The sequence below is a fragment of the Polistes fuscatus genome, unplaced genomic scaffold (assembly GCF_010416935.1).
Source record: "Polistes fuscatus isolate 324 unplaced genomic scaffold, CU_Pfus_HIC Scaffold7, whole genome shotgun sequence".
NCBI classification, from domain to species: Eukaryota; Metazoa; Arthropoda; class Insecta; order Hymenoptera; family Vespidae; genus Polistes; species Polistes fuscatus.
Genome location: NW_025113151.1, coordinates 6,469,086 through 6,481,086, shown reverse-complemented (window position 1 = coordinate 6,481,086; position 12,001 = coordinate 6,469,086).

Sequence of the window (12,001 nt, the reverse complement as noted above, 5' to 3'; positions counted from 1 at the left end):
AGAGAGTCATGATAATAAAACAACATCGGTCAAGTTGATGCCAAGTTGGCGAGTCATTTAGCGTTAGGATAGTTTCGATTTGGTTTCTTGCTGAGAATCGTACACGAGTGAAGGACGATGAAGTGTGTGTGTGTGTGTGTATAAGTGAAGATGGTAGGCCGCTTGATAACCGGTTTTTATCGAGACCGATTATCGAACTTTTTAACAATCCATTCATACGAAACGGTTTTGTCGACTGATTTCGTGGAATCCTTGGACTGACAGCTGTCCGTTAAGTTTAACATATACACTCGGATTTTTTTCTTTTTTTTTTTCTGATTGCACGAACTGGACGACGTCTTCTCACCTGGCCCAATCAGGCCCATCCTTTTTCGCAATTACACGGAAAGCTTATCTCCCCTCTTTCTAGATTTTTTCTTTTCTCTCTTTCGTAAGAATATGTGCGAGATACGTGTGGTGTGACTTTTATCGGCTTGATAATTAAGTTTGATCAAAAAGGACGATACCAGCACGCACGCGCTTGCGTGAAACTCCAAGAGGATTCTTTTTCTTTCCCTTTATTTTTCTTTTTTTTTTTGTTGTAGTTTTGTGACGTCATAAATTAATACAACTTTATAACACCTACCAAGATGAAAATACTTTGGGGCGTTAATATTTTTGCTTGTAATTCGAGGGTTCTCGTATCGTTGAAAATTTGTTATTTCAAATAATAGTAATGTTACTTATATATAAATATAAAATATTTTTCAATTTCAATTTGAATGGATGGGTCAGTTTCTTCTTGTTCATGTTCGATCAATGTTAGCAGTGTTAGATACGGAATGCGAGTTAGAATATGATATTTTTTAAAGACGAGCAAACGGAACGTTTCACTTTAAAGGATACCATTCTACTTTCTCTCTCTCTCAATAATACTACTTTACTATCTTTTTTTCTGACAATAAGAGAAAGAAATATGAGGAAAGAAAGAAAGCCGAGCACGGTGTTATTAAAAATGAAAGGATTCGATCTCGGGCGCAAAGCTACACTTAATAACGGATACTCAATTATTAATCCCGGTTGCGTGACTTTACTTTCGAATCTTATCGTCTTTCGTGAAAGATCACGTTCCCGATTTTTCTTCTTTATCGCGATTCGTTCGTTATCACGAGCAAAAGAAAAAGAAAATCCTCGTAGAAATCACCAAATCCCAAAACACCTCTCACACACTCATCCCACACGCACGCATGTACGCACGTACACACGTACACACAACACTAAATATAGGAAAGAGATGATACGATTTTAGTTGGGAAATCTTTCGTTACCGATTCTGGCTTTCGTAAATTGAAATTTGCTAGCTGTTTGATAATCCATGACACGATCGATCACTCACACGGGGTTTTATCGCATGGTGGATTCTCTCTCTCTCTCTTTCTCTCTCTCTCTCTCTCTCTCTTTCTCTTTCATTCGACGATTTGCATCTCATGAGCATGGAAATTCACTTCGTTTATTGAATGGCTCACCGAGCTGTAAGCCAAAGCAACCGATCGATATTCTCTCCCGGTTTCTATTTGAAATCGATTCTCTCGAATACAGTAGTGGGTATCGAGTATATCGATAATACCTATTTCGATTCCTCATTTTCACTTTTATCCTCTTATTCGACTAATTCGACGAAAGGGAACATTCATCTGACTCGGTTCTTGATTTGTTATAATTTATTATTATCCAATTACATATAGAAAAAATGATCTTAACTTTTCTACGAACTTACCATTCGTGCGTGAAAAAAAAAAGAAGAAAAATTATCATCATCTTCGATAACGTTTTCTTTTTTCCCTTTCCTTTTCCTTTTTTCAAAATCAATCCTCACGAAATTTTGATTCCATCCATTTGTATGAATTAAATTTGGCCCGTTCCTCCTCCTCCTCCTCCTCCCCCTACCCCATATCTCTTGGAAGATACTTTCTCGCAGTAGGGGAGTTGAAAATCTCGTAGCAGTCGACAATGAAAGTTAAATTCGAGCGTTACCCTTCCTTCTTCTTCTTCATCTTCTTCTTTTCCTTCAGTCTGTAGCCGCAGAATGAGAAGAAACCTCGACCTTTTTCTTTAGTGGTAGTGGTGGTGGTGGTGGTGGTGGTGGTGTTTGGGTGGGAAGAAGAAGAAGAAGAAGAAGAAGAAAAGAAAAAAGTGTTGGTGACCGTGAAGAAACCTCTCGATAGAAAGAGAAAGAAAAAAAAACAGAAAGAGAGAGAGAGAAAGAGAGATCAGCGGACGCGTATAAACAGAGTCGAATACACAGGGTGGGTTATAAAAAGGATCGAAAAAAGGATGATGAAGAAAGGAGACTACAATGAGAGGAATAAGGGTATCTCATTGGTGTTGGTTGCACCCTGCTGCCCGTCAACCGCCACAAACTTCTTACGTTTTGTGTCACCGCGGTAGACCATTTTATACAAACATGCTTATATGTTTTCTTCTAACTTCTTACCTGCCATAGGCACGCTCGAAACGTCTCTCCCTATATTTATGAATATCCACATGTGTATATATACACGCGTATGTTTGCCTGTATGTGTATGCGGATGCTTGAATTCATCGCTACCAAACGAAAAAATCTATAATTTAATGCCTCCTACATGGTAGACAACGATTACGACGACGAATACTCGAACGTCGTCCACTGGGAACTTCAGTAATCTAGATGAGATACGAATCAGAAATCCTTGTAATATTTACAAGGAATATTTTCTTATGGGGGATGGGGGATGGGGGTGGGGTAAACTTAAGATTACTTTAAGAAAAGGTATGTGTTCTTCTAATTGATTTTTAGAACGAACACAACAATCATGGGAATAACTTATTCATTTTATTTTTATTTTCTTTTTTTTTTAAATCCAACATCTGTCGCAACCGTGAATAAAACCGTGTAGACAAAAAGTATATTTTTAAGATGCATCTTTTTTAGGATACTTTCTTTTTGTTTATAATATTATATAAAATCATTTTAGAGTCTACTAAAATAATTTACAAAGTGGAACGTAGTATTATTTTTAGTGACATTCTATCGAAGATTTTTCACACCGAAGAGAAGGGATCAGGATTAGTAGGACTTCTTGAAAATTCCTTGTAATTCTTGTAATATTTATAAGGAATATTTTCTTATGGGGGATGGGGGTGGGGTAAACTTAAGATTACTTTAAGGGAAGGTATGTGTTCTTCTAATTGATTTTTAGAACGAACATAACAATCATGGGAATAACTTGTTCAATTTTATTTTTCTTTCTTTTTTTTTTTTAAATCCAACATCTGTCGCAACCGTGAATAAAAGTGTAGACAAAAAGTATATTTTTGAGATGCATCTTTTTGTTTATAATATATATAAAATCATTTTAAAGTCTACTAAAATAATTTACAAAGTGGAACGTAGTATTATCTTTAGTGACATTCTATTGAAGATTTTTCACACCGAAGAGAAGGGATCAGGATTAGTAGGACTTCTTGAAAATTTTTGTAATCCTTGTAATATTTACAAGGAATATTTTCTTATGGGGGATGGGGGTGGGGTAAACTTAAGATTACTTTAAGGGGAGGTATGTGTTCTTCTAATTGATTTTTAGAACGAACACAACAATCATGGGAATAACTTGTTCAATTTTTTTTTTTTTTTTTTTTTTTTTAAATCCAACATCTGTCGCAACCGTGAATAAAAGTGTAGACAAAAAGTATATTTTTGAGATGCATCTTTTTGTTTATAATATTATATAAAATCATTTTAGAGTCTACTAGAATAATTTACAAAGTGGAACGTAGTATTATTTTTAGTGACATTCTATTGAAGATTTTTCACACCGAAGAGAAGGGATCAGGATTAGTAGGACTTCTTGAAAATTTTTTGTAATCCTTGTAATATTTACAAGGAATATTTTCTTATGGGGGATGGGGGTGGGGTAAACTTAAGATTACTTTAAGGGGAGGTATGTGTTCTTCTAATTGATTTTTAGAACGAACACAACAATCATGGGAATAACTTGTTCAATTTTATTTTTCTTTTGTTTTTTTTTTTTAAATCCAACATCTGTCGCAACCGTGAATAAAGTGTAGACAAAAAGTATATTTTTGAGATGCATCTTTTTGTTTATAAATTATATAAAATCATTTTAGAGTCTACTAGAATAATTTACAAAGTGGAACGTAGTATTATTTTTAGTGACATTCTATCGAAGATTTTTCACACCGAAGAGAAGGGATCAGGATTAGTAGGACTTCTTGAAAATTCCTTGTAATTCTTGTAATATTTATAAGGAATATTTTCTTATGGGGGATGGGGGTGGGGTAAACTTAAGATTACTTTAAGAGAAGGTATGTGTTCTTCTAATTGATTTTTAGAACGAACACAACAATCATGGGAATAACTTATTCATTTTATTTTTATTTTCTTTTTTTTTTAAATCCAACATCTGTCGCAACCGTGAATAAAACCGTGTAGACAAAAAGTATATTTTTAAGATGCATCTTTTTTAGGATACTTTCTTTTTGTTTATAATATTATATAAAATCATTTTAGAGTCTACTAAAATAATTTACAAAGTGGAACGTAGTATTATTTTTAGTGACATTCTATTGAAGATTTTTCACACCGAAGAGAAGGGATCAGGATTAGTCGGACTTATTGAAAATTTCTTTAGAAATATGCAATAAAGAGAATTGTCCTTATCGATCGTAAACTAAAAAGAACAGCGAAACGTGAACAGAGAGAGAGAAAAAGAGAGAGATTAGTAATCTTGAGATCAGTTCATATAGAAATCAAATCCGAGATTGGTATCGTCAGAAAATCGTTCACAGTAGAAATAGTAAAGCACAAGAAGCATGTATCTATGTATATAATGTGTAAAAGTGTAAGTATAATATAACTGAGGATTTTTTTTGGAGGGGAGGGAATATTGTTGACGGTGGATGAGCATCCCTGGGAGTGTTTCTTGCTCGGGACAATACGGAATAATGGGATTACATAAACAACGGCAACAAGGCATTGTGGTTTCGAAGGAAGGAAGAAAGAAAGAAAGAAAGAAAGAAAGAAAGAAAGGTTCGTATAGGTGGGTTGGTAGGTAGGTAGGTAGATAGGTAGGTAGGTAAGCCAAAGAAAGGTAGGCCAAGGTACAAAAAAAGAGAAAGATAGAAGGGATGAGATGGGAAGGGAAGGGAAGAGGAAGAAGAAGGACGTATAAGTGTTGAACCAGGAAAAAAAAAATAAAGAAGAAGAAGGAGGAGGAAGGACAGTTGGTCCCAAAGAGGGAGGAAAGAAGGAGGAAGAACACTCTTCGCAGGGATTTGGTATCGTTCGAGTCGACTATACTTTGTGGATTTTCTAACAATAAAAGCAACATACCATAGTGTGTGTCCGTAGTAGTTGCTTCTTTTCGAACCATAAGAGATACACTATGTTGCGTTTGAAGTTTCTTCTTCGTCTCTCTTCTTCTTCTTCTTCTTCTTTTTCTTTATTTCTATAGGAGAGGGGAGGGTACGCATGCGAACGAGAACCCCACGGTAAAATTTTTCTTAGGACAACGTCAATGGCTGGCGTATTGTCAAAATATTGGCGTCGATCGGATCGTACCAGCTTTTGTATCATTTTGCCACCCCTTAAGTTATATACCCTAACCGATTGGGGGGGAGGGGAGGGGAGAGAGGTACCCTAACTGACTTTAACGCACTAAGGGATTGCTTCTTGCATCACGTGGTTGGATTCTTGAAAGAAGACTTTAAAAAGATACTCTCTCTCTCTCTTTCTCTCGCATTCGTTCTATCATTTTTCCTCGTTTTCTATCGTTTTTCATATTAAATAATCGACAAAAAAAAACTTGTAACCATTCTTAATCGATTTAATAGCAGAACCGGTCACCGATACGTAAACATGCGGTTGGTTCTGTAAAGTTTTGGAAAAATCGATTGGGGGAGGGGGAAATAATAATAATAAATGGTGACACTAAAGCCAATGTGTGAGAAATAAATTATCCTCGGGACAAAGTCCTAAACACTCAACGAGGAAATTTAACGTTGGAAGGGACTCGATGCGTTTCTTCTCTCTTTCTTTCTTTTCTTTTCTTTTCTTTCCTTTTCTTTTTTTCCCCCCTCTTTTTTTCTTTTTTCTACTTCGCGGTTTTGCGGTTTGCCAGTGTTTGCCACCGCGCTTTTTACCCGGGCTGATTACAAACTTGTCGTACCGTTTTCCTAAGAAAGTCTACACGTATACCTATATATATATATATATATATATCTTTCAAATTGCACAAGTTGCTTATACATTTTTATTTTAAATACGAGGAAGAGTATAACACACGAAAAGAGAAGAAAAAGAATAAATGTAATGTTAAAGAAGATATCGCTTAGAATATTACACATTACATTTTGGAAAAGTTGCTAGGTCCAATATGTCAGGCAATCCTCTCTCTGCTACCCACATAATGCATAACCATATTATATATTATAATCCATAGATTTTAGATGGAACCTCGTCACATAATTCGGTAGATAATACATGGTCCATTTGGTTTCGGTTCGTGGTTTGCGGTTTATAATAGCCATCGATGACATTGATCGATCGATACAATATGTGTGTCGTATTTTTTATATTATTACGTATATATATATATTTTTATTCTATTCTTTTTTTTCTTCTATATCATTTCACAATTTCTTCGAGTGTACGTTTAAGATAATCAGAATACAATAACTATATGGTGGTACGAAAATATTTCTGTGATTGGTAAAATATGTAAAAGTATGCGTTTGAGATAATCAAAATACAATAACTATATGGTGATACGAAAATATTTCTGTGATTGGTAAAATATATAAAAGTATGCGTTTGAGATAATCAAAATACAATAATTATACGGTGATACGAAAATATTTCTGTGATTGGTAAAATATATAAAAGTATGCGTTTGAGATAATCAAAATACATTAATTATATGATGGTACGAAAATATTCCTGTGATTGTTAAAATATATAAAAGTATGCGTTTGAGATAATCAAAATACAATAATTATACGGTGATACGAAAATATTTCTGTGATTGGTAAAATATATAAAAGTATGCGTTTGAGATAATCAAAATACAATAACCATATAGTCGTACGAAAATATTTCTGTGATTATTAAAATATATATATAAAAGAGTATAGGTGAGTTTGGAAGTACCTATATAAAAAGAAGTTAAAGTTAGGTGAAATCGTATCGTTCGATAGGAAGATCGTTTGGGTTTTGCATAAAAGAAAACGAGTATGTTTTATCGCGAGAAACTCTGTTCTTCTTCTTTTCTCAAAGACTCGTCGTCATTCGATAATTCGAGAAGTCGAGAAAGGAGGTAGGTAAATGCCGCGAGGGAAAAAAGTGTATGCCGAGTAGGAGGAGGGGGGTAGGGTAAGGTAAGGGGGAGGGAAAGAAAAGCACATAGAAATCGTTTATCGTCGATCGTTCGGCATCGTCCTCGGGCAAACCGCAAACTACCATAACCATAACCACGGAGCGGTTAGAATACTTTTTAAACGAGTAACTACTCTCGATGCTGACCGCTCTATCCGGAATAGATATACCATTTGTGAATTTCTATGTGTGTATAACTTCCTATGGGGAACAGGAGGGGGAAAGTATGTGTATGGTGTGTGTATGTATGTGTATGTATTCGTGTAACTCTTTTGCCATTCCTTTTGATCGTCGTTGTAGTCGTTGTCGTTGTCGTCGATCCATTACAAGCAAATCGACTGTTTTATCAAAGCTGTGTGTGTATGTGTGTGTACACGTCTATACGCGAAAGGAAAGATAAGTGAAAAATGATCGGTGATTTCGAAGAAATATTTGTAACCCTTTTTAAAATGATCTTTAGAAATATATATCTAAATTTTTGATTTATTCTTATAACGAAATTATCATCCTCGTATATTTATTTCTTATTTCTTTTCTAATGATTAATTATTTTATCTCGATTTTTGATCTTTATTTTTCAATCATGTAACTCGATCGTAAAAGGATCGATCGTTCTTTGATCACGATGGAAAATTTCTCTTTTCTTTTCTTTTTTTCTTTCTCTCTCTCTCTGTTTCTCTAACGTGTCACTCAGTTCCAGTTTTGGTTTCGTGTCGCGAACCAGTCCCATGATGGTTCTCCTAAGTAGTTCCTAAACCAGGGAACGCGTTTCATACTGTTTGCTAAGAGTATTAACCGCATTAAAGGGCAGAACTTCGGTGGGTCTGACTGAATCGTTGTTGGACATAAGGCGAGTATAGAAACGATCATCTCTTCCCATCTGCTTCTATTTCTTGTCTATTATCTTCTTCCTCTATCTATTTTGCAATTTTAATAGCCCTTTTCTTCTTTTTTATTTTTTTTTATTTTGAATACTTATATTAAATTATTTAAATCCAAAATTCGTGTATCCCGTGTATATATATATACAAAATTTTATTTATTCTCGATTAATATTCTTTATTTTAATTACAAATATAAATGAATATTTATTTATATTCGTATTTATAATTTAGGAATAAGCGTTGCATCGGTTATTCGTTTATCGATTATTATACCACCGATGAACAATCATAATATAATCATATGAAAAATAAAAACTGGTGTGTGTACTTATGTACGCACGTAAGAAGTTATACTTCTTTGCAGTACCAAAACGAATATAACCTCAATAACCTCAAAAATAACTTCCAAAAAAAACTTCAAAGAAAAAAAATAATAATTATTATTATATATATATAAGAAAGAATAAAAAAAAAAGAAAAAGAAAATATCAAAATATAGATATCAGTCCACACTAAATATAAGAGAGATATATCGAATTACTTCACGCGTCAACAGTAATGGCGTGGTTACAGCATTAGTTCTCGCTTCGATCATTTAAGTAAAGCAGCGCTGAGTTCGATTAGTATTTGGATGGGTGACCCGCTTGAGAAAAAAAGGGGAAGAAGAAGAGAAGACAACTTCATGCCGTATACTTGAAATCGCTTTGCCGCGCGTCGTAAATACCGACAAACTTCATGGTGTCGTTTTTCCAGACGCTCGGAACAAAATCACTCCCCATTACATTTTCCCCAACGCGCCAAAAGAAGTATAACCTCAAAAAGAAAAATTCTAATTCAATAAATAGAGTAAGCGAATGTGTGAAAAAGTTAAATTTAAATAAGAGAAGAGTGTATTATTATCAGAACAATTATTGTCTCTTTTGTTCACAGTAAAGGAAGAAAATAAATAGAAATGGAATAAAAATAAGAATAAGAATAAGAAGAAGAAGAAGAAGAAAGTAAAACGTGTCCAATCGTCCTGACACCGTAGAGAAAGCCCACGAAACTCGACTGTAAAAGGGAACTAACGATATTGCTTCGCGTTCTACCGTAGCCAGAGAAAGACGTGGGTGGAAAAAGAAAGAAGAAGAAGAAGAAGAAGAAGGGCAGCGAAGGACTAAAAGTCCGAACTTGTCCTTCTCCCTGGCCATTTAAAGCCGCGAAAGTCCGGCTCTTGCTTTTCTCTCTCTTTCCAAAGTATTATATTAAAGTAAACCTCAAGCATAAGTGTATTTATTCACACACACACATACAGACACGTATAAGTATTCTTTCTTTTACGCATATCTCGAACACAGTTTCTCTTCCCTTCTGACCCTTCCCCCACCCTTTTGTACGTTCTCTCAAACGAATACGTGAACGAAGCGTGACAAAATGCGAAGGTGAGCGCACGCGTTTTGTAACCGAACCGAACATTTGGACGACATTCGTGGTAAACGAGTCGTGACGAGCAGAAGAAAACCAAGAAGGAAGTGATACGAGAAGGGAAAGGGAAGGGAAGGGTTAAGGGAAGACTAAAAGGAAGAGACAACGCGACCAAGAGGATGCACGTTTGCTTGCTTGCTTGCTCGCTCGCTTACTTGTTCGTTCGTTTCTTCTTCTATGTTACGTGTTCGAAAAGACTACCAAGAGGTGGGGGATGAGAAAGAAAGAAAAAAAAATGATTCCCTTTAGTCAAAAGAATACTATATATAAGTTTCTTCTTCTATTCACGGTGAATAAGAGAAACTGTCGTTCAACGGAGATCTTTTATTTTTTCGGATGTTCTCACACACCGCTATGGTGTCATTTTGTATCACACACCTTTTTTCCCCCGATTGGTCTACTTATAAAGCAAAGAAACATACACGCATACCGTTAGGTATACCTTTCTCTACAGGCACGATAATGAATTATCCTAACTATTCTTCTTCATCTTTTTTTCTATACTCTTCTTTTTCCGGTTAGAAAGATGGAGGAGTAGTTAACGGTCAACGAAACGTCCCTTTTCCCTTCTTTTTTTTGCTTTCCTTTCGTCGGTTGTCGTCGTTAGCGTGGGTGCGTGTTTCTCAGTTTCAGATGGAATAGATTGCTGACGTGTCACATATAAACAATTTCTTTCTTTTCTTTTCTTTTTTAAAGATATACGACACGGAAGGATAGAAAACAGCAGGAAGAAACATGATTTTCCGAAAACTTCAAACTGGTTAACATTGTGACTTCGGAAAGTATATTAATATAATTTACTATTTCATAAGTTCCTCGATAATACTAATAGCTGGGGTTAAACGTGTATCACCAACCCCCTTTAACGGTTTGTTCCCCGTTCCTATTTTATTTTCTTTCCTTTTTTCTTTTTTATTTCATCTACACCCTTCAACTTAATCAGGCTCATTCAGTCCACCGCGAAACAACCTGCCACATGGTGGCCATTGTGCGTTAATACGAGTACACACATACACACACACACATATGGAGAAGACCATATATAAGAAAAGTATCGATAATGATTCTTGCATGTGTGAAAAGAATGATTCTTGTATGTGTTTCTTCTCTCTCTCTCTCTCTCTCTCTTTCTCTTTTATATAGGAGAACCACCAGACAAAGAGTAAAAGAGATGCAATGCTGCTATCGACGCGAATAAACACACTGATCGCCATATGTACCATCATCATACTCCTCCTTTTACCGATGCCATTGTTCCCTGGTATTAGCCATTGTCATCCAACAGAGTTTTGTGCAGTCCCTGTTTTGCAGTAGTCCTGCGTTATCGTTGTCCTCCTCCTGCTCCTCCTCCTTCCCCTCCTCGTTCGTCCACTCGAAAAACAGACCCGTGAAAATTCAACCGGCCCTTTTTTTCTTTTTTTTTTTACTCCTACCCTCTCTGTCTTTTTTATTCTTTTTTTTTCTTTTTCACCCTTCCTCATTCTAATAAGCTATCGTATTATACATATGTACGTACGTGTATATGTTACTACTATTATTACTAATACTAATACGCGACCACCACCGGCTGTCGCTGTTTAGGGAAATCGACCGACTCGAGCGGAAAATTATTGTTAAAGTTCTCGTGCCATGATAGAAGAAGATAACCCTCTTGATTTAATACCACCTACTTAATACCATGTTCACGTTCATTGGGGAATGGTGGTGGTCGGTGGGGGTGGGTTCCGTCAAAGTAATTTTTAATCGTATGACGGCATTAGTCGTTTTTATTTACATACGTTTATACTAATAATGCAAATTTATTTTTTCTTCCTTCTTATTTTTTCTTTTTTATTCATTTATCAAATCGTTTTATTAGTTTAACGGGATAATATTTATATATATGAGCCGTTTATTTTGAAAGTGGCCTAACTCCATTCTTGATAAGAAAACGCATATTATTCACTTAATAATTGCCATTATTTTAATAGGAACTGTAAATTTAACACCTTTTGTTACACTTAAGTAACATAACTCATTGTTATTTTTTACGTATATTTTTAATTGCATTGAAACGCAAACCTTTAAATATCTCAATTTAAGGTTATATGGAGTTAGGCCACTTTCAAAATAAACGGCTCATATATATGTATGTGTGTGTGTGTCAGTATATTTGAAATAAAATATTATATTAATATGTTAGATATGTTAAATACAGAGATACGATCAGTATATTATATTATACAATACGATATATATGAAT